Here is a 25,420-nt window from a genome sequence, read left to right on the forward strand (position 1 = left end):
CAAAGCATCGATAGTCTGCATACCCCCTCTAATTTTTTGAGGTATGTTGTTTTTTGTGTGGCTTTCCACCAAACAAGAACTCCATAGTATAGAATAGGGCTTACAATCGCTGTAAAAACCCAATGAGAAAGAGAGGGCGATAGGCCCCACGTACACCCCAGCATTCTTTTACATGCATAGAGTGCCGTTGAGGCCTTCTTGAACCTCTCCTCCAAGTTGAGCTTCCATGACAGCTTACTGTCTAGGATGATTCCTAGATATTTTGTGCAAGGTTTCTCCTGTAAGGTCACCGCTCCTAATTTAGGCCTGGTCCAATTTGGGACCTTGTACCTCTTTGTAAACAAGACCATATCCGTCTTCTCCGCATTGACTTTCAGCCCGACATTTGATGCCCAGGTATGAATATCCCGAAGCGCCCGATCCATCAAAGAACTAATCGTTGGAAGGCATTTCCCACTTATGACAATTGCAACGTCATCAGCGTAAGCCGTAAGTTTTACGGGTCCCTCATCGAATTGCCTGAGCAGTTGGTTGATGACCAGTGTCCACAGCAGAGGTGATTGCACCCCTCCCTGCGGCGTGCCCCTGTCCACTGATTTCGTGGCCTCGTACAATCCCCATTGTGATGTAATCTTTCTGCAATTTAACATGCAGCCGATCCATCTGATTAAGGCAGGATGTACTTTAATGTAATTAAGACCATCCATAATCGCCCATTTTGCAACATTATTGAAAGCCCCGGCAATGTCCAAGAAGACTCTTAGAGCATACTCCTTATATTCCAGGGATTTCTCTATGCTTATTACCACCCTATGCAATGCGGTGTCTACCGACTTGCCTTTGGTGTACGCATGCTGTGTTGTGGGGAGCAGCTTTTCATCCACGTTGGACTTTATGTACACATCTATCAGCCTCTCAAAGGTTTTGAGCAGAAATGATGTTAAGCTAATGGGTCTATAGTCTTTGGGATACACGTGACCGATCTTCCCCGCCTTTGGTAGAAAAGCTACACGAGCAGTTCTCCAAGAGTGCGGTACATGATTCAGTCTTTTGCACCCATCGAATATTATTTTAAGCCATTCCACGACCGCCCTACTTGAGACTTGTAGCATGGCCGGGAATATACCATCTGGGCCCGGCGATTTAAACTTAGAAAACGTCTTCACTGCCCACTCGATCTTGTTATCGGTCACCAAGCCCGGCACCACTAGCTCCGTGATCGAAGTGTGAGTGATGTCTGCTGGTTCTTCTAAACCGTCTCCCGATGGGAAATGTGTATCGAGAAGCACCTCAAGGGATTCCTCACTATCACGTGACCATTCCCCGTTCTCTTTCTTTATTAGTCCCTGGACTATGTTTCCCTTTGCTAGGACTTTTATCAACCGTGCTGTTTCACTGGAGCACTCTATGTCCGTACAGAAACTTTTCCATGAGTTTCTCTTCGTCCTGGTAATTTCACGCTTGTAGATCCTCACTAGATCCCTGTACTCGTCCCGACACGCTTCGCTTTCCGCGGTCTTTGCGAGTTTAAACATTTCTTTTACCTGTCTTCTTAGAAGACTCAGCTCATTGCTCCACCATGGCGGCTTTGCTTTTCCTCTGAATCTTCTTAGAGGGCAAGCTTTGTTATACGCAGTCATAAGCGTCCTTGTTAGGAATTCATTCGACTCCTCCAGTTCCTCTACATTAGCAACCTCTTTGGGTTGTCCCAGTTTCGTTTCTACATGTTTCTGGAATTTAGTCCAATTCGTTGCCCTAGGGTTTCTAAAGGTTCCTTCCTTCTCTACCCTCTTTAGTGGGATGCTGAAGCTTATATACGCATGGTCGGAGAAGGATGGTCTATCGAGAACCGTCCAATCATACCTTGATATATCACGCTCGGAGCTCAATGTAATATCCAGAATATTGCTGGATGTTGGACCAATGTATGTAGGAACATTTCCCCTGTTGGCTATCTGCAAATTGGTTTGCAGGATGTAACAAAATAGAGATTCGCCTCTCTCGTTCGTATCTGCTCCTCCCCACGCATTGTGGTGCGCATTTGCATCTGCGCCTATGACCAACCGCCCTTTGCGCCCTTTCTCCTGTACTAGCCTTTTGCACTCCATCGGTGGAACCTCCGCAGCATGGGCCATGTAGCAGGACGCCAGGATAAATGCCTGCTTATTCTTTTGCTCAACGGCCACCGCTACGAGATCCTCGGTGGTGTAATTAGGCAGCATATATGAATGCAGCTGTTTCCTTACCATTACTACAGCTCGCACCCGTCCTTCCGTTTGTGCGTAGTAAACGCCAAGCCCGCGCGCGCTAAGTCCAGAAACCTTTCCTCCCGGTGAGAGCCACGGCTCCTGGATCAGCGCCACGTCAAACGAACCCTCCTCAAGGGTTAGGAGGAGTTCGCTCGACGCCACTTTACTGTGTTGGAGGTTTATCTGTAGGACTCGCAGCACCATTGGGCTGTTTGTCCCCCTCCAGCACCTTCGTCTTGACGTCGTCGTCCTCCTCTTGCCCTTTTGGTTTAGAGTATTCGAGGCCCCCTTCAGCCCCTCGTGAATGTTGTGCCGTGTGTTCCTCTGTGCGAGTCACAGCACCATTTAGCGGTTGGTCCTCTTCTAGCACGTTCGTGGTGACGTCGGGGACCTCCACCTGTCTTTTTTCCCTTAGGCTTCTGAGGTCCTTTTCGACTTCGCCCACTTCCAGCGTGTTAGGATTTTTATCCTCGGGATTTCTTTTCCTGAGTCGCATGTAAATTTTGCCAGTGCCAAAGGACATTTTGCCAAGCTGCGTGTACAAAATATCCTCCGCCTGCTTGTTTATTTGGAAGATGTAGAACTGACCATCCTCGGTAGGCCGAGATACAGTAAGTACCATCCAATCCTGTGTCGGTATGTTCGGATTCTGATTCTGCAGAAGTCGCAGTGTATCCTCCGACTTCATTACGCATGGTATCCATACCTTAACTTTTGGTACCGTGGGGATTTGCGCTTTATCCACCACCTCAAACCGCGCGTTCGTGCCTTGCCTTTGGAGGTTTGGAACGACTTCCTCCAGCCACCGCAAGCTCGCGATGTTGTTGCACGCTATCATCTTCACACCATTATACCATCCCCCCGAATCAATGGTTGGAAGGGGCTTACTTGGTTGTTCCCGCATCATCTTAAGCATTAAGCTAATAAGCTCCCTTTCCACAGATCTCCACCTTTCAGTAGTCATTTGTCCGAACGGACTGCTACGATCAACCAGCGCCACAGTCAGTGACTGCTTTGCCACATCACTCATCTTCTCATGAAAAGCAGGAGTCTTAGTGTTATCTCCCTTTGGAACCTCCGAGAACACCGGAGTCTTCGCGTTAACTCCTTTGGCTTATCTCCTACTTCCGTAGTTGGAACTTCACTCTGACTGGCAGCTTTCGAGGTAGTTGCTACCTCGCTATTGGAACCCATCTGTCTTACAGCTTTGGGCCTACTTGTCTTGTCTATGCGACTGCCCTGCCTCGCGGCTCTAGGACTGGGTCCCTTCTGCCTCTTGAAAGCAGGCTTGTCGCCTTCTGCCGAACGTTGCCTCTTCATTCTGCCATTCGACGCTTCTTCCTCCTCGTACCGGTTGCAGAACCGAGGGTTTCTCGCAGCAAACCTTTTGAACTGCCTTCGACCTACTTCTACCGCTTCATGGGCCCATTCCAAGCGCTCGATCTCCACTTCTGTTGGGTCGACCACTGCTCCCAAGCGTTGTACAATTCTTAGTGCTGCACGGTACTGCGAGAGAGCTCTTTTACTTCCTCTGCTCCGTACCCTTCTCCACTCTTCTACTCCGTTTTCATTTGTGTGCTTCTCCAACACGGAGTTCATTGAATCAGCACTACTCTCGCTCCCCGAGTCCGACGCATCGCTTAATTCGTATTTGTCGTCCTTGGATTGCGACTCAGTCCTCCTCTTTACATCCTCCTTATTACATTCAGGTAATGAGTTGTTCATCTTGGTCGTACGACCACCTGCCCGACAAGGCGGGCTCAGCGGTCCAGTATTATATACGGGGAAAGAACCGTCCGCCACAGCAGCGCCCCTTACTGCGGTAAGGCCATAACTACTTTCCGAGATGGCCCGGTATCGGGAAGGCTCCGTTCGAATACATCCGAATTTATCCCCTGGCTGCAAATCGTCCAATAGGCACGGTCCGCATAACACCCTGGATTAGGGGGTTGGCAGTTCTTGGTCACCGACATCCCGCCGCCCTCCTATGAGGCGAAACGGCGTAGATGTCAGTCCTAAACAGCTCCGCCTCATAGTCGGGCGCTATGGAGTTCGGCTAAGCCCTCACACCAACGACAAGGTGCCTACCCTAGTGAGGGAATGGGGCAGAAATTGCGAAAAGTTTCTTATCTGAACAATCGGTTGTATGAGATATATACTATATATACAACCGATCTCTATGATTTTTTCAGACAACAATATAAGCTATATGCGTAAGCATTTGGTGAAATTTGAAGCTTCTAGCTGTTAAAATGGGGAAGAAATTGTGCAAAGTTTCTTATCTGAACAATCGGTTGTATGAGATATATACTATGTATACCACCGATCTCTATGATTTTTTCAGACAACAATATATGCTATATACGTAAGCATTTTGTGCAATTTGAAGCTTCTAGCTGTTAAAACGGGGTAGAAATTGCGCAAAGTTTCTTATCTGAACAATCGGTTGTATGAGATATATACTATATATACAACCGATCTCTATAATTTTTTCAGACAACAATATAAGCTATATGCGTAAGCATTTGGTGAAATTTGAAGCTTCTAGCTGTTAAAATGGGGAAGAAATTGTGCAAAGTTTCTTATCTGAACAATCGGTTGTATGGGATATATACTATATATACCACCGGTATCTATGATTTTCTCAGACAACAATATATGCTATACACGTAAGCATTTGGTGAAATTTGAACATATCTAAACGATTTTTAAGATAAATATAAAATAAAAAATAGGTAGATAATCTGTGTGAGGATGCAAAGCTTCACGTTTTTTGTGGTCTGCATGTAAAAACTATGACTACGAATCACGTGTTTCAAAAATATATGACGTAAACGTAACTATTTGATGAAATTTGATGAATTTTGAAGCTTCTAGCCGTAAAAAAGGGGCAAAAATGACAGTTTATATGAAGTATATAATATATATACCACCGATCTCTATGATATTTTTAGACAACAATATAAGCTATATGCGTAAGCATTTTGTGAAATTTGAAGCTTCTAGCTGTTAAAACGGGGCAGAAATTGCGGAAAGTTTCTTATCTGAACAATCGGTTGTATGAGATATATACTATGTATACCACCGATCTCAATGATTTTTTCAGACATCAATATATGCTATACACGTACGCATTTGGTGAAATTTGAAGCTTCTAGCTGTTAAAATGGGGTAGAAATTGCGAAAAGTTTCTTATATGAACATTCGGTTGTATGAGATATATACTATGCATACCACCGATCTCAATGATTTTTTCAGACATCAATATATGCTATACACGTAAGCATTTTGTGAAATTTGAAGCTTCTAGCTGTTAAAACGGGGCAGAAATTGCGCAAAGTTTCTTATCTGAACAATCGGTTGTATGAGATATATACTATGTATACCACCGATCTCTATGATTTTTTCAGACAACAATATATGCTATATACGTAAGCAATCGGTGAAAGTTGAAGCTTATAGCTGTTAAAATGGGGTAGAAATTGCGAAAAGTTTCTTATATGAACAATCGGTTGTATGAGATATATACTATGCATACCACCGATCTCAATGATTTTTTCAGACATCAATATATGCTATACACGTAAGCATTTGGTGAAATTTGAAGCTTCTAGCTGTTAAAATGGGGCCGAAATCGTAAAAAAAAATATATATACTTTATATATATATATACTATATATATATACTATATATATATACTATATATATATATATACTATATATACCATCATATATATATTATATATATCACCGATCTCTATGATTTTTTGACACAACAATACATACAATATACGTAAGCAATCGGTGAAATTTTAAGCTTATAGCTGTTAAAATGGGGTAGAAATTGCGAAGAGTTTCTTATCTGAACAATCGGTTGTATGAGATATATACTATATATACAACCGATCTCTATAATTTTTTCAGACAACAATATATTCTATATGTGTAGGCAATCGGTGAAATTTGAAGCTTATAGCTGTTAAAATGGGGTAGAAATTGCGAAAAGTTTCTTATCTGAACAATCGGTTGTATGAGATATATACTATATATACAACCGATCTCTATGATTTTTTCAGACAACAATATATGCTATATACGTAAGCATTTTGTGAAATTTGAAGATTCTAGCTGTTAAAACGGGACAGAAATTGCGCAAAGTTTCTTATCTGAACAATCGGTTGTATGAGATATATACTATGCATACCACCGATCTCAATGATTTTTTCAGACATCAATATATGCTATACACGTAAGCATTTGGTGAAATTTGAAGCTTCTAGCTGTAAAAATGGGGCCGAAATCGTAAAAAAAATATATATACTTTATATATAAATATACTATATATATATACTATATATATATACTATGTATATATATATACTATATATACCATCATATATATATTATATATATCACCGATCTCTATGATTTTTTGACACAACAATAGATACAATATACGTAAGCAATCGGTGAAATTTTAAGCTTATAGCTGTTAAAATGGGGTAGAAATTGCGAAAAGTTTCTTATCTGAACAATCGGTTGTATGAGATATATACTATATAAACAACCGATCTCTATAATTTTTTCAGACAACAATATATTCTATATGTGTAAGCAATCGGTGAAATTTGAAGCTTATAGCTGTTAAAATGGGGTAGAAATTGCGAAAAGTTTCTTATCTGAACAATCGGTTGTATGAGATATATACTATATATACAACCGATCTCTATGATTTTTTCAGACAACAATATATGCTATATACGTAAGCATTTTGTGAAATTTGAAGATTCTAGCTGTTAAAACGGGGCAGAAATTGCGCAAAGTTTCTTATCTGAACAATCGGTTGTATGAGATATATACTATGTATACCACCGATCTCAATGATTTTTTCAGACATCAATATATGCTCCACACGTAAGCATTTGGTGAAATTTGAAGCTTCTAGCTGTTAAAATGGGGCCGAAATCGTAAAAAAAATATATATATACTATATATATATACTATATATACCATCATATATATATTATATATATCACCGAACTCTATGATTTTTTGACACAACAATACATACTATATACGTAAGCAATCGGTGAAATTTGAAGCTTATAGCTGTTAAAATGGGGTAGAAATTGCGAAAAGTTTCTTATCTGAACAATCGGTTGTATGAGATATATACTATATATACCACCGATCTCTATGATTTTTTTCAGACAACAATATATGCTATATACGTAAGCAATCGGTGAAATTTGAAGCTTATAGCTGTTAAAATGGGGTAGAAATTGCGAAAAGTTTCTTATCTGAACAATCGGTTGTATGAGATATATACTATATATACAACCGATCTCTGTGATTTTTTCAGACAACAATATATGCTATATACGTAAGCAATCCGTGAAATTTGAAGCTTATAGCTGTTAAAATGGGGTAGAAATTGCGAAAAGTTTCTTATCTGAACAATCGGTTGTAAGAGACATATACTATATATAGAACCGATCTCTATGATTTTTTCAGACAACAATACATGCTATATACGTAAGTATTCGGTGAAATTTGAAGCTTCTAGCTGTTAAAATAGGGCTACAATTTACGAAAATATATATATATATATACTATATATATATACTATATATACCACCATATATATACTATATATACCACAGATCTTTATGATTTTTTCAGTCAACAACATATGCTATATACGTAAGCATTCGTTGAAATTTGAAGTCTCTAGCTCTTAAAATAGGGCAGTAATTACGAAAAGTTCCTTATCTGAACAATCGGTTGTGGGGGATATATACTATATATACGACCGATCTCATCAATTTTTTCCGGCAACAATATGTGCAATATACGAAAGTATATGGTGAAGTTTGAAGCTTCAATCTGTTAAATTGAGTAAGATATTACAAAAATCCTCTTTCGGTTGTATGGAGGATATATGCTATAGTGGTCCGATCCGGTCTGTTCCGACAAATGTCTAATCGGACAGCCAAATACACCCGCTCACCAAATTTTATCAAGATATCTCAAAAATTGAGGGACTAGTTTGCATACAAACAGACAGACGGACAGACGGACAGACGGACATGGCTAAATCAACTCAGCTCTTCAACCTGATTATTTCGGTATACTTAATGGTGGGTCTATCTATTTTCCTTTAAGGACTTACAATTTTCGGTTTCGTGACGAAATTAATATACCATTTCATTTTCATGAAAGGTATAAAAATATGATAAAAAACCAATAAAATTTGCAAAAGAATTTTATATAAAATTTTAGATATTTTAATAATTGCTGAAAATTTTGTTGATTTATCTTCAAAGCTTTTTTAAAATAATTTTTTTAACTTAAAGTACCGAAAATGAGGGAGGCGGTAGGCAGAGTATCAATGATTATCGTAACGGGAGCCTTAAAAACTACCCCGACAGCAGCATTGCATGCCATTCTACATATCCCGCCTGCAGATCTAATGGCCAAAAAGATCGCGTTAGCAACGGCAACAAGGCTTAAGGCCTCGGGGCAGCTTGAGAGCAGGTCTTGTGGTCACTGCAGTATAGCGCCATCTAATATCGGGCAAACGGAATATATGGTCTCGTGTCTGAGCTTCGAAAGAGATATTGGGGCCACAATTGAGCCGGAGGGTTTGTGCCGGGGCGAAGAAATGGCATAACATGCTATACACGTGTATACGGATGGTTCCAAATTAATGGAAGGGGTTGGGTCTGCGGTTTACTGTGTCGACCCAGAAATAAGTAGATCCTACAGGCTACCACATTACTACAGTGTTTTTCAAGCGGAAGTTATAGCAGTGAAGAACGCAGCCGAAATTCTGGAGGAAGCGTGATTATGCTGCAGTCGCGTCAATTTATATATTGATATTCAGGCTGCGATTAAGGCAATAATCTCACACAGTTCTTCATCAAGAAGTGTTCTGGGGTGCAAAGAACCATTGGAAAAACTTCGCTCAGGCCGGACCATACATCTTTACTGGTTTCCCGGTCATAAAGAGATAGAAGATAACGAAAAGGCCGACGGAGCGTGCAAAACTCTCTGAGTCAACGACGTCCCAATCTGTTTGGGAGAAATCAAAAGGAGACAGGAGTTGCATATAATCCATCAAGCAGGAAAAACGTGGACAAAAGCGCGGAGCTGCAAAATTTCAAAGATCATGTGCAAGGCCTACGATATTAGACTCACAAATTGGCTCATATCTCTGAGGAGAGAAGATTTAAGGTTCGCGATGGGCATACTGACTGGAAACTGCCTTCTGACGTCATATGCTTATAAGTTAGGCCTCGTCAATAATAGAAAGTGTAGGAAGTGTGAGCTGCAGGAAGAAACGATTGAGCACGTTCTGGGTTCATTTCCTGCACTCGCTAGGCCAAAGGTCTAGCTATTAGAGGCGGCAGAGTTGCCAGATCTTGATCTTGAGGCAGAAATTAAGCTAGGTCCTAGAAAACTAGTATTTCCCAAGAGGACGGAGTTATTCTATAACATATGTCCTGGCACCTGACTGGGGTTCTTCCGTCTGGTCGTTAAACAAATTCTGATAACATTATGGACACATTCAGTCTATGTGAGGTCTTTATTGACCTAGTTCAACCTAACCTAACCGAACATTTTTTATGTAAAAAAATTTTTATTAAATTAAAAAATTTCCAATAATTGTTTTAAGGGATGATTTTTAGGTATGTCTACTTTAGATTACTATATTTTAATAATATGCCGGAGTACATACCCTGTTTGGAAATCTTATCAAGTGGTTGAATTTGACCAAATTGTATTGAAAGGTAATATTTTGCTCGACTTTCTTACAAGTTTCACCAATCTGCTTTACGGCTTTAAACCAATGTTTTGGTCATGTGTATTGGGTTTCAAACTAATCAATTATCCTATACAATTCTTTGTGGGTAATTGATGAACGAGCGCTATCCTCCTTACTAATAGCCGTTTAGTTTAACAAGCTAAAAATTATTTCTCAACATACTTTTCTAATACATCAAATACATTATATCTTACATCTAACTATCGTGGCTTTTGAATGCAATTAATGAATACTTCAGTTCAAACTACTTTATCAACCAACCAGAAAAACTATAGTACTTTCTACTTTATAAATATAATCACTATAATTTAGCAATTCTTGGTATAACGAAATAGTACTACCTTAAGAGTTCAACAAGAAATGCACTCTCGTAATCCATATTTTCATATACACAGCTCCCAAACTTATACATACAAGAAAAATAAAAAATCTGCATACATATAAGTGTACGAAAAACTACTTTCAATATAATTTTTTACTAAATCCTATGGGGGATTTAGCAACGGCATTGATTGATCCTTGAAACTTTCACGCTACATCGGAGTGCTGCGCAAGGAAGCAGTGTGGTCTATGTGGACCATCGCTACTTTGCGCATTGAACTCAATGAATTAAAAGTAATTTAAGTGGTGATTTTGATGAATTGCATATTGCATACAAAATCACCATTTGGCATGCTTCAATATATTTTATCGCAAAATAAGTCGTAAGTAAAATGCAATTACTTGCAGCAAACAAGCAAAATGAGTGTAGAGATTTTATGTTCAGCTAAAAAACCGCAACATTTCACTTGCAAATTCGTTACATGTCCCACTTCTCTGCCCCTTTCCTTTCTGTATATAAGAGAAGTCTGATGTTTGGCTGCAATGCCAAGATATGCAAAAATTTGTACAATTTGAAAGTAACGACGTGAACGATAACTAACAGCGATTACTTGCACACGATTTAAAGTTTAATGATTTTATACCCTTCACTAGACTTAATACGTGAAGGATGTATGTTTTATTCATGAACGTGCCTCATAACCCATATTGGATAAATGCCAACACGGGCCATATACCGATAGCTAACTTAGTCTCCTGCAGCCTTAACGCGGTTCCAGCTATTGAAACTTATCAATTTGTTTGATTCGTATCTACTTGCAGACGCTAAAAAATGTTGATATTTGTTGAATAAGTAAACTAGTGTTTGGGTGGGCCAAAGTTCATGCAGGTGAGCATGCGAATGAATTAGTATAGACGAATCATTTTGTGTTTTCGTCATCAACGCTCGCTAAAGCCGATTTCAGACAAAACGAGCGTTAGCATGTATCTAAAATTATACACACAAATCTACTTGCAGCAATCACCGATTTGAACAAGGTTTGAATGATCTGTGGTTTGGTTGCGCTACTTGGGCAAATAACTGTACTAAAATCAAAACCATTTGAATTTTTCGCATATCTGTCACCATTGCGCATCTCTTTCGAATAGTTTGTAGGGATTACAAAATACAAATATTTTTTTTATTTTTATTTTTTAAGTAGGAATGTGTACAAATACTCATTAATATTGATGTCACATGATGATGATGTTTTTTGTATATGCTTAGCAACACTTGGGTTAATAAAAAGTGGAGCACCATACGGATTAAAAACTGCTTCAGCAATTTTCCAGAGAATTCTAAGTAACATTCTCAGAAAATACAATTTCGCAGACTGTGCTACAAATTACATAGATGACATACTAGTATTTTGAAACACATTTGAAAACCACGTACTATATCTAAAAAAGTTATTAACAGCAATACAAAAAGAAGGCTTAAGATTAAAATTTTCCAAGTGCATATTTGCCGCGGAATCTACCAAATATCTGGGGTACTTGATACAGCATAACACAATTCAATGGCTAACAGAAGATCTAATCTCAATAAAAGAATTTCCAACGCCAAAAATTAAACACACGTTAGATGTTTCTTAGGCAACATCTATTTTTATCACGAATATATATCAAAAATCGCACTAATCTTAGAACCTTTACAAAATTACTAACGGAAGGACAAAAATTCGTCTGGTCAAATAAATGTCAAGAAGCACTTGACACAATAAAACAGGGTAATAGTCTATTTGAGGGGTCGACTGCTAATACGCGTCAAAAAATACCGAGAGACATGTCAAACTACGCGTCTTGACATCAGTAATAATAATCCAAAGGCGGAAAATAAAAATGTTAACTCGTTCAAAAATATTAACGAAAAGCCGAAAAAAGACACGCGGGTACCTCCGAACCGGGGGGTGGGATCCATAGTATTTTCGCGCAGAACACCTTCCTGCGTTGGGGGCCTTCGGCCGCGCTTATAACAAATTACCCTGGGTGGGCCCAACACCGGTTTGGAGACCAAAACTATATCCGCACAAAACACTTATGTTGACAATTTTTTTGTGGGTTCCCAACACAACAACATAATAAATAAATAAATGTAAGGCGCGATAACCTCCGAAGAGATCTAAGGCCGAGCTTCTCTTCCAATTTGCGTCGTGCTCCTCTTGATTTTTCCCTACAAATTGGCCGGACGGGACCTACATGTTTTATGCCGACTCCGAACGGCATCTGCAAGGCAGATGAGTTTTCACTGAGAGCTTTTCATGGCAGAAATACAATCGGAGCGCTTGCCAGACACTGCCGAGGGGCGACTCCGCTTAGAAAAATTTTCTTCTAATTGAAAAATCTTATTTCTAAAATTTTGATGTTGCTTTGCCCGGGAGTTGAACCCAGGGCATACGGTGTGATAGGCGGAGCACGCTACCATCACACCACGATGGCCACACACAACAACAACAACCACATGAAAATCGCAAATTTCAACTGCAAATATCTCCGGACAGAGATAAAATTTTTCTTTGCTGCCTTCGGATTATTGTTCTCGAGATTAATACGCGTCTTTTGACACCTCTCTCGATATTTTTTGACGCGTATTAGCAGTCGACCACTTAACTAGACTTTTACCTAAAACAGTTATTGTGCTCAAAACCAATATTAGCAATCTACAGTCCAAACCTACCAATCAAGACTTACACGGATGCATCGTTAGAAGGCATAGCAGTAACTTTAAAACAGGTGCAAGAAGATGTTAAAGAAAAGCCAGTGGCTTATTTCTCAAAGAAATTGAATGAGAGCCAAAAAAAGAAGAAAACAATATTTCTAGAATGCTTAGCAATAAAAGAAGCAGTAAGTTATTTCAAATATTGTTTGATTGGACTATCCTTTTTAGTATATGCAGACCATAAACCACTAGAAACCCTAAACTTAAAAGCTAGAACAGATGAAGAATTAGAAGATCTGACATATTACCTATCACAATTTGAGATAAAGATAATATACATGCCAGGAAAAGCCAACCAAGCATATTGTTTAAGCAGAGACCCATATTAGAACCAAAAGAAAATCACGAAGATGAACTAAAATTCGTCAATATAATTAATTTATTAGAAATTCAGATTGATCAAAGCAAAAAATACATGCACTTAGTAGTAATTCACCAGCTACGCATCAGTACTTACATCAAAAACTCAAAGCTCAAATGACTTCATAAAACTAGTGAAAAAAATTTCAGATCGCAGCAACATAAAAATACTACTCACCGACCAGTATACAGGTATCAATTCCAGAGAATTTAAAACTTTCTTAGAACAAGAAGACATACAAATAATATTTACGACAGTGAACCCCCTTTCTCGAATGGAATAAATGAAAGACTTAAGAAGACTTTAGTTAAAAAAATCAGATGTCGCATCAATGAAAAAAAAAAAAAAAACAAAATAGCTTGAACTACAATAGCACATGAATGCGTGAAATCATACAACAGCCACTGTAGGAGACCTAGTATACATATGTGGAAAACGGCAAAAAAATTAATAGAAAAAAATTAGATGAACTCAGAATTGGACCATACAAAATAATAGAAAAAAATATCAAGCTCGATATATAAAATAGACTTTGGGCACAAGAAAACAGAATCAAGTCTATTCCACATCACAAAGCTCACTCCGATAGAAGCGGCTACAGGCGCAGATGAAACTTCGACTTAAGAGAATGTTCACGAGGAACGATTCTCGCCCATGCTGGGGGAGATGTAAAGGAATATGTTCCTTTAACAGTTGTAGGTAAGGAGGAACAGACCTATGCAATGAGAGAGAGAAACTCATAGTGATAGAAAAGAAAAAAAATACTCAAAAGTGCACAGAAATAAAATAAATAATTATAGATAGATAATAAAAGAGGAATTGACAGAAATGTCGTAGGATAAGTGTAAATAATGTGCATATTATAGAATGTAAGCATGAAATAAAATCAAAGCTTTATTCAAAGAGCAATACGTGGTGAATTATTTTGTCGGCTCCTAAATCGAAATCAATAAAGGAAGGGTCATAGCCTTTATATATATATATAAAATTTTGGAAAACACTTACCAAGTGATTATTCATTAAAAAATTTGGCAAAAATAACCCAGTTGAATATATAGGCTGAAATACCAACCCCGAATTATTATTTTTCTTAAAACACACATTGCGGTTATTGCTGGTCGAGGATCCAGTTCCATCGTACCAGTCACATCTGCTTTTGATTAACCTTAGCTCTTTGGATAAGAGAAAAACTATCGTCTCCCTTTCGTATATTTTTAATATAGTTAATGACATAGTTGGAGTGGATTAGCTCTTATGCTGTCTGCGTAATTAATTTCCTTCTTACGTTGATACCTGCAGAATTAAATGCGTGAGTAATCCAACCATGTTGCGGCCCCTAAGTGATTTTAATGAGTAGTCTTCCACTAAGTAAATTGATTTTTCCTTATAGAGATCAACTTTTTTTTTGACACATTCTCTTGTATATAATTAGCGAGACAGTCTCATATTGCTTTATACAATTTTTTTGTTGTTGACGTCGGTGCGCGAAAGGTCTGGACCCTTGGAGAAATAGTCGAACGAAGCAACTGAGAGTGAAAAAACAGCGCATGTTGAGAAATAATGAGTCAGTTTGATTTTAACCCGCTCCAAGTGAAGTACACGAGTCGAGAGCGATCTTCATACAATGTTTTTGTTATTGATATTACACCAACATGAAGTATGAATGTTCGAGATACCGAGTTCATAATCACAGCTCCCGAAAAGATTGATGATGAAAAAGTTAAACTCAGAATCATGTATTCTCTTATTTCAAATTTATATATTATTAAGCTTTCATCAGTGTGCAAATAACTCTGTACTGTAGAATTGATATAAAAAAAAAAACAGTAATTAATTAATTTAAATTAAAACGGAGACAGCCCACTTATGACAAAGTAAATTCTTCAAATCCTATATGTCATAAATTAAACACAGTTTAATTTTTCATCACAAAAATTGCTAACAGAGTACTTTTGTCAAAAGAAATGAGCCCAAAATATGTATATGAACTAAATCGGTAAAGGATGTCTCCCACTTGTTTATAAATTCAAAGGATTCCACGCGGTCAATTCAAATTGATCCCTATTTTCTGGGATTGTCAGCTATTACCCGCTGAACTCTCAAGTTTGTATGTTACCGTTTGGGGGGTTTTACAATTAAAAACAAATTAAATGCGACATATCATTATGATGTTTAGCGGATGGTATTTTACGCCGTATTACTATGGAACTATTTCAAATGGAGATGTCACTCACGGTTACCATTTTACCTACAAGTATACGGGTAGTATACTTGCTTTTCGCAATACTCGTGTTTGGCCTGAGTTGGACAAGTTTTTGGATAATCTATCGGTAAATCCCTTAGTAAAACTACTGTCGAAAAAAATTTTTGTTTTCCCATCTGGGTGGTGAGTCAACTAAGTTCTATGTAAGACTAACAACACCTCAAAATGATCAGATACATTTCGCTGTATCTGAGGGCCGGAAATCAGCTGATTGAGACCTTTTTTAACTTATTTGACATTTCAACGTCATAGGCATCATAAACGCAAAATTTTACGTGAATACCTGTCACGGATGGCCTACCTCATGGTGTCCAAAAATACATCGGAGTTTATTATTAAAATCGCTAGTCCAATGGAGGCTCCATACGAAGCCAAACACGGAACTCACTGTTGGTATCATCAGATAGCAATTTGGGTACACATCACCATCTACTTTCGCGAAATACCAGGCCTACCTGAAACTTCTGTAATTTTATAATCAATGAAATCCGATTGTTTTGGAACTACAACGTGAGCCCCAATATACATTCTAAGCCAGTCTTGAATTGAACACTGCATCTTGTTCTGACCCTTGGGACACCATCAAAAAAAATATACAGTTCCACAATTAAACTACAATTAAAAGAGGATGTGAACAACAGCCGAATCGCAATTAAGGAATACAAGTTATTACAACGTTTTCTTAACACCGGAATAGTAATGTCCGTTCGCAGGGATATCATCAATCATCTGAAGTTTGTCGCTTTAGAATAGCCTAAAATATCTCGGAGAGAAGAGTGAACACTTAATCACTTCATGTTCCCTACTTTTACAATTATTGATTGCTATCAGCAAGTGATCGATTTTAATAGTAATTTTTGTGTTCTGAGTCGCAAAAACTTAGGTCAAAAGATTATACCAGACGAAAAATTTTGAGGTCTTGTGCATAGTATTCTCATGACGAGTCATGTCCTTTTTATTTTCTGAAATTTTTGCAAAAAAGTCCGTAAATAAAAATTAGATCCGGACTTTTCTTTTTTTAGTCCAGAAATATTAATTAATTCGGAACATCATTTTTTAAAAGTCCGATCTTAATAACATCTTTTTGACTTAAAAATTGAAGGTCCAGATATAATAATTTCGATTGAATTTTATCGTAAAAGGAATAATGGTTTGAGCCCCTGTTCTCAACTACCAATAGGCATCTGCTTGACACCAATTACCAGTATACAAAATAATAAGCTTAATGATGTGATCAATCTTTTTATCGGCGTTCAATGAAAGCTCTGTTCAACAATTTGTGAAAAGCATAAAAGACCGCCTTAGCTTTTGTGGCGAAACCTCCAAGGCAAAAATGTATTGTCAAATTATAAATCGAAATCAGAAGTGAAGTCTTCTCGCATTTAAAGAAAACAGAGTCATCGCAAAACTGCCTAAAAGGGAGGTTCCATCAAACTGAAGATGAGACCTCTATTTAAGTATACAAATAAAGTATATATATGAAACTAGCACACCCGGCAGACGTTGTTCTGCCCTAAATTTGGCCTATCTGCATACATTTTAATAAGCTTTTTCAGTCTGACTCTGCCCTCCCCCCTCTTCACTTTTTCCTAATCCTTTTATTCAATCCTCCCTCCGTCTTTTTCGCTTCATCTATCTCCATATTCGTCTCATTCTATTTCTTTCCCAATCTCCTTCTCTCTTTTCTCTTCTTTCAATTTCTTCTCATTTTTCTGCATCCCTTATTGCCTGTCCCAGAGGGTGGTATGTATTTTATTCCAGTCCTAGTCCCAGTCCCACTCCGAGTCTCAGTCCCAGTCCTAGTCCTAATCCCAGTCCCTGTCCGTCTCTGGATAATATATTACTCTATACTAAAGCAATCATCATCATTTGATATCCATATTGTATAAACACTGTCTAGGCATTCACTGGCCCACGCTTTGGCCTATATCTCGAGACCCTGTACGTCGATCGCAACCAAACCTATGTAGTAACCACCGCGTGAGGTTTACGCAACTTGTGTGAAAGCTTCAAGAACATCGACCGACGCATCTCTTCAAACACCGGCGACCAACTAAAACACATTTTAGCCTTTCTTTTTATATATATAGATTTTTATTTTTCACACTTCACTATAATGTTTGTAAATTGTCGAGCTCGAGGCCATACAATATTAAATAACACACAAAGAAAACTTTTTATTTGTATATGTTATATATTGTCGTTTTTTTATTTATCGATATTTCGACTTCAATTAGAAGTCATCTTTAGGACTAGAAATACAAAAATACAAGTATTTTAATAAAAATAACAAAAGTACATGTATACATTTGACTTACATCGTTGGATGTACCAGATCGACTAATTTAAAATTTGATATGACAAAAACGAAAATAAGCATAAAAAGTAAACAAATAAAGAACCGTAATTATAAACAGAAGTCTTAGCTAACAACAATATAGCATAAAAAGTTAAACTGTGAGCGACACCCATAGCATAAGTATGTATTAAATTCCCACCAAGTATGTAAATGTTGTTGTATAACATTAATTTTTGCAATTTCTCTTTATCAATTGTCTGTATGCGTGTGCGCATTGGTCTGTGTCTGACTTAAAATTCATTCTCTTATCGTTGGGTGTGCTGATTATGTGAAGCATCTCCAAAATATAGCGTTTCATATAATGTTTCTTATATATTGTTGTTAGTTAAGAATTTTGTTTATAATTAGGGTTCTTTATTTGTTTACTTTTTATGTTTATTTTCGTTTTTGTCATATCAAATTTTAAATTAGTCGATCTGGTACATCCAACGATGTAAGACAAATGTATACATGTACTTTTGTGTTTTTTATTATAATACTTGTATTTTTGTATTTCTAGTCCTGAAGATGACTTTTAATTTTAGTCGAAATATGGATAAATAAAAAAAAACGACAATATATAAAATATACAAATAAAAAATTGTCTTTGTGTGTTATTTAATATTGTATGGCCTCGAGCTCGACAATTTACAAACATTTTTACAAACTAAAGGCCAAAGAACCAACAAAAAAATAACTTCACTATAATATTAAAACGAAATGCAGATTTTCGTTGCTTTTGAAATTCGGCTTAAAAATTGTACATGGAACAACTAAAGAATCCTGAATTAAAAACAATGTCTTAGTACTTCTAAATCGCGGGCACCCTCAGAAACCCCGGGCCCGGGGCTAATCTTCTGGTGATGTGCTATACTTGATATCATTCGCTATAATATTTTTTATTGATAAGCACGTTGTTTAATTAAACACCAACCAATTATACGGAAGTATATCCGTACCACTTGAAATTGTGAGTGCCGGTGCGTATACGTAAAATTTTCTTATTACGTATAAACAAATAAAAAAATTGCAATAAGATAATATTGCGACTATAAACTGAGATATAACCTATCCCATATTTCAAGCTTCAAGATTGAACTACAAACGGGGTGTAAAACAAATTCAAAATCGGTTCAGTAGTTTAGGAGTCCATCGGGAACAAACATAGTGATACGTGATTTTTATATATTAGTATATATATATATATATATATATATATATATATATATATATATATATATATATATATATATATATATATATATATATATACATAAATTACAACTAAGCTTCCAGCTTCCTGCGACACAAGTTTTTATAGACCTTGGCTGGTTCCGCAATTGGTACACAACGCCACAGCAGTCTACCTCTGAGTAATGTACCTTACTCTGGATTGGGTACCCACATTGGATTTAAGTCGCCTTTTGCGATAGGCATACCTACCTCCAATGTTTTCTAACCCTCAAGCGAAAACGTCTGGGGTATTCAAATGTATAATTTTACGTATCTGCCACAGATGGACTAACCTAGCGGCGCTCGAAAATGCAACTACTCTATGCTCTGCCGACACTTTAGCACGCAACTTTAGTTCCAATAAGTTTACAGATATACTCAGAGATGGGGATAGTGCATTAATGTACCAGTTGTTGTGTTTTTGTTGTTGCTGGAGCAGTGCTTCGGCCCATCCAATAGGTGCGACCAATCATAAATTGTTATCAATGCCCTCTAACGGGAGTCCAAGGAAACTTGCAGATTCAGCAGGGGTGGACCATAGTGAGAGGGGTGTTTGAGGCGCTGGTTCCGCATTACAATTGAAGAGATGGTTGGTGCCATGTGGTTACACATGGCAAGCAGGACATACATTCTGTATGTCGGGTTTGATTCTGGATATGTAAGAGTTTAACCTGTTACAGTACCCAGATCAAAGCTGAGCTAGAGTGACGCGCGTTTCCCTAGGGAGAGTGCGTTCCTCCTCTGCTAGTTCTGGATATTTTTCTTTTAGTACCGGATTTACCGGGCAGTTCCTGGCATAGAGGTCCCAAGCCCCTGTGAGGTGTAGCCTCATCTATCAGATGTCTAATGGGATGCCCAAGTTTCTGGGTATTCAACAGAAACAGTTTGGTTGGCATTTCATTTCCCTCCCTAATGGAGAGTACTTTCGTCTCATTGTGTAGATTGCGGGGACATAAGAAGACAGCCCAAGCGGTTCTGAGGGCAGCATTTTAGTAGTCCTGTATTTTCTTCCAGTGAGTAACCTTTATGCTTGGCGACCATATCGGGGACGCGTAGCATGCAATCGGCTGGCCAATTGCTTTGTAAGTGGTGATGAGCGTTTCTTTATCTTTACCCCAAGTTCTGCCGGCAAGAGATTAGAGGATTTTATCACGGCTCTGGACATTCGGTACAATTGCGGCTGCATTGTCTTCAAAATGTACATATATCCTGATCGAACTTCACACCCAAGATTTTAAGGTGTAAGGCAGTCGGTAGCGTGGTGCCATCGACGTGGATGTTTAATGTGGTCGACATTTGGCGCGTCCATGTTGTAAATAAGGTCGTCGATGATTTGGTCGGTGACAGTGTCAGGTTTCGCGATGCGAAGAAACTGGAGAGATCATGGAGATAGCTGTTTTTATATATTTTGTTACAAAGCTCATCGATCTGTGGATCTGTGCCTGTGGCCATTATTGTGCAGTCATCGGCGTAGCAAATGATAGTGGCTTCTCCTGGTCGTGAAGGTAGCGTTGATATGTTGAAGTTAAATAGAAGTGGGGATAGGACACCACCCTGTGGCACCACTTGTTTAATTCTTCTTGGTTTAGATGTTATGTTCCTGAATTGCACCAATGCTTACCGACCAGGCACATAATTTGCGGTCCACCTTTTGATACTTGGGGGAAGGTGAGATCCTTCCAGGTCTTGCAGTAACGTGCCGTGGTTGACCGTATCAAAAGCTTTTGACAGGTCTAACGCAACGGTGATAGTGCTATGCAATTTTCGGAAGCCATGCTGACGACTAGAAAATTGCTAATTTGAATTAAAACGGGAAAGCATAATGGTGTCATGTGTCTTGGCTACTGGCGAATACGTGAAAAATAGGCTGTAAACACTTGTTAGATTCATAATGTGTTAACATTCCTTTGAATAGCTTGATACATTCATATTTATCATTTGATTGAAATTGGTTTTTTATCCGTGATCGTATAGCATGATACGGACCCTGGTAGTGAAAATATTTTCAGTTTAGCTTAGTGCACAAAAAATGTTCTACGCTCTTTTGAGTGGAGGCATAGAAAACTTCCAATAATGATATTTTTTGTTTCTAATTGTGTCTATAGACTGCAAGAGTGTTTTTAGTCGTTCTGGAGAAAGGCAGCACTATCACTATAGTGATAAAAAAAAAAATTGTGATCACTCATATTTTCCCAATATATGTAACGCTTATAAAAGTGTAGTGCAATCAAAATATAGGTCACTACCCACCAAACTATGACATGATATAATAAAACTTGCTCAAGTACCATAACTACCAAAACTCTCTATCATCCGGTTGCACGGAAACTTCGCCGAAAGTTCTAGTGTTCATTTAAAGCTCCACATAAAGGGTTCGATGCATCTTTCTCTAAAACTTGGCATCATACGATTTCTCCAAACTGTCTTAATATAATAATGGAAATGTACTTTTTTTGAGCAGTAACACGTTAGTGACGCTGGATTTACCAATTTGCATTCATTTGCATAAATCAGTTCATTTGAATTGTAATTGTATTAATACAACACTTTCATCCTGCACAATTTGAGTTCAAAAAATTAATTTAATTAAATATTTTTTACCTTTCAAATGGTTTTTCAGTCGCTTATTTTATTGTTTTATATGACCAATTGCATGTTAAAATTATGTCAGCAAAATATTTATTTCAATTACAAAATCCCATACACATATTTTTTGGAATGTATGTGGATTAGTAGATTAAAAGTTCAATTTGAGCTTTTAGTTAAATGCGTCTGCTGTCTTTTTCACACCTCCATTCGATTAATTACAAATTTCATTTAGCGTCAAATTTTAGAAAATTTATTTTTCCGCTTCACCATTCAGAAATTAGAAAACATGTTTTAAAAATTTGTGGAGAATTTTATGAAGGCAGTTTTAAAATCGGCGAAGATGTTATGTGTGTCAGTTCTTTCGTGGTTGGGGTAGATACGTAATGAGAGAGAAATATGCTTCACTACTCGCTCTTATGGTCAGGACAAAGATTGCTCTCAGTGAACAAGTGTGAGACCCATGTAGTACAGAACACAAAATGAAATGTAAGAGCGGTACTTTTTTACCCTAGATATTGCAGTTTCTCCCAGGAAAAATATTTATGTTTTTCGGACTAATTTCATCGTAGTAAAGAAATTAAGTTCTAAACTAATATTTACACTGGCTAGTTTTTGAATTCACGATACGTAAGCTGCGCTGTCAAAGTTGGTAAATATAAACCACGTGCACCTACCAATATTATGTAAGCACACACATTGCCTATCACGTGGGAGCCCATGCAGTTAAAAACCATGTCTGTCACATGCAAACTATTTTAGAAATTTCCAAAATGCATATCTCAACGGCACTGTGGTTTCTATTGTTGCAAATACGCATATAAGTACCTATGTATATATGTGTGTACGTACAAGCTTACATAAATTTGTCAACTAAAATTTTGACATTACGCTCTTAACGGGCGAACGAGATTGTTTGCATATTTTCCAATTACATTTTTTGAAGGCTGCTGTTCTAAACAATGTACATGGGCCTTTTGAAATGTTTGACTTTTGCGTAGTGTTGCTGTAATAACAGTAATCTTTTTAAAATGCCTAAATTACAGGGAGTTAGCGGTAATTTAGTATGCAAGTATGCTTGTATGTACGTATGTATATATGTATATGTTATAAAATAATATATTATTTTTACTGTGCAATGCAACTTAGGTTAGGGATTTTCTAGAGGTCGAACATTAAATAATATTCGTTATGATGTTCTTCATATTGTAAAAAGAAAATTTAAAATGGTTACTTGAATTTTTTTCAACTCAGTCTATGCATCCAGTATTGGGGTAGTGCAATAATGCGTTAACCCTCTAGTGCATACTTCCGCCTTTAGACGGGCAATACAAAATCATTTAGTTAATATAAAAGTTTTAAAATTTATAAAACAAATTTTATACAAGTCTGTGCAGAATATCTCAAGCTTCATTTATGTGCTATTAGTTTTGTCATTCAAATGTTGGCTTTGAGCTTATATCAGTTTGAAATTGCGGTTGATCCAATTCGCGTGATTTTAATTGTTTGCGCTGCATTTTGCTTTTTTATACAAAAATGAAAAATAGTTTGTGGTGCTGGAGAGCGGAATAAAAATTTGAATACGAATTTAAATAGTATTATTTATACATAAGAAGCATTATTTTTGAAAATATTTATAGTCAGAAGATAAGTAAATTGAATTAAAATAACCCCGCCTTGAGGCGGACCCATGCAGATACGTGTGTTTATTTTCGTAGCCTTTGCTGAAAAACGATATTTCTACAAAGTTTAAAATTGACGAAGTGGAACATCGAAAATTGTTGGGGATATTGTTTTTGGGATATTGTTTTTCATATCAATTTTCTGCTATCCGAGTTCTCGCTCATATTGGGGACAGTATTCTCTGGAACCGGTACACTTAGCAATGACTTGTAATCGTTTTGAGGAGCTCCGATCAAAACTTCACTTTAATGACAATTCTTTATGTGCCAAGAAGGGTGAACGTGGATTGACCCGATGTATTCAACATTCCAATAGCCGTTTCGGTCCAATTCCTATGCTTCAGCGTCTTTGTGTGGATGGACAAATATATTTTTCGAAAATGCAAAAAAATCCTTTTGAGCAGTATATTTCGGCAAAACCCCATATCGAAGTTATGTGTTCTCTGCGACTATACGGGTTTTTTTTACAATTTCGAATTATATTGCAGCGTTGGGGACAATAAAGTTTTTCCTGAGTGATCTGATCTAGGAGCTGCTTCAAACGTCGTTTTAAGATAGTCAAAAAACATACCGAACAATATAAATCACATCCTATACTTCGATATTTTCCATACATCAGTAGGACTACTATTTTATTTGAAAAGCCGCGGAATTTAGAGATTGGGAACAGTGCGGGCAAATCGCTTTCCGAACATTAAACTTTCTACTGATGCTGAACTCCAAAAGAGAAATGTAAGTTGAAGCAGTTTTGTGGCGTGGAAGTAAGCAATGTTCTGTGGTACGATACAAGGCCAGTTCGTCTTCCTTCTAGTTATGTGGGATCAGAACCCTTTATAAGTCGCATCATACTCCTCAACAATAACACTTTGGGATCGAAAAGATAAAGAAAAAATTGATATAAGCTGCCCAGCAATACGCAAAGAATACAACAAACGACTTATTGGATGGACTTATCGGACGATACCATATTCGAATGAAGACAAAAAAGTGGACAGCTCGCTTATTCTAACATTTACTAGATGTGGCAATGGTTAATTCTTATATATTGTACAAGAGGTTGCATCAAAATCCTAATGAAATGCAGTATACCCTACCTGAGTTCAGAACAGAAGGTGCAGAAGTATTATGTTGGATGCGTTCAACTCCGTCTACGAAACGTGGTCGGCCCGCTTTAGCTTCCCCTCAACTAAAAGCGAAAAAGGCGTACATGCCACCAATAGACATTCGCTATGACAATCAGGACATTGGTGCAAGTTTTAAATAGATCCGGAAAGAAAATTTGCAAGTATTCAGGTTGTAAATCAGAAACCCAAGCATTTTGTGTAAAATGTGAAACAAATTTATGTTTCTACAACAAAACAATGTTTTATAAAATTCCACACTAAACAATAAACACAATTTTGAAATAAATCTCTGAAAAATGTTTAAGATTCGAAATATATTGCTGTTTTCTTTTTTGTGACTATCCAGGCGTTGTTGCATGGGTCCGCCTCAAGGCGGACTGCACTTTTTTAATTATTTCCCGAAAACGAAAAGTCAAATTAAAAAATTATTAGCAGATTCGAGCTCAGATACATGAAATTAATCTAATTAAATTTTTTGAAGCCAAACAAAAATTCATTCATTAGAGGGTTAATAGTTAAGCAGTGAGTGGAAATATAGCAAACTGGTCTAACTTACTTAAATTTTTCAGTAAAATTTTGAATTTGATCTAAGACGTTGTACTTTTTGATTGCATTTTCTTAAATTTTCTACAAACTTTTCAAATGTAATTATAACGTTTTGGTATGCATCTCCTTAA

At 37.4% G+C, this 25,420-nt stretch overlaps 1 pseudogene; it reads left to right on the forward strand.

The window, feature by feature from the left end:
• Positions 1-25,011, forward strand: part of LOC137254183 (piggyBac transposable element-derived protein 1-like) — a 99,096-nt pseudogene extending 74,085 nt beyond the window's left edge.
• The last annotated feature ends 409 nt before the right edge of the window (positions 25,012-25,420 follow it).

The sequence above is a fragment of the Eurosta solidaginis genome, chromosome 5 (assembly GCF_040869045.1).
Source record: "Eurosta solidaginis isolate ZX-2024a chromosome 5, ASM4086904v1, whole genome shotgun sequence".
Classification (NCBI taxonomy): Eukaryota; Metazoa; Arthropoda; class Insecta; order Diptera; family Tephritidae; genus Eurosta; species Eurosta solidaginis.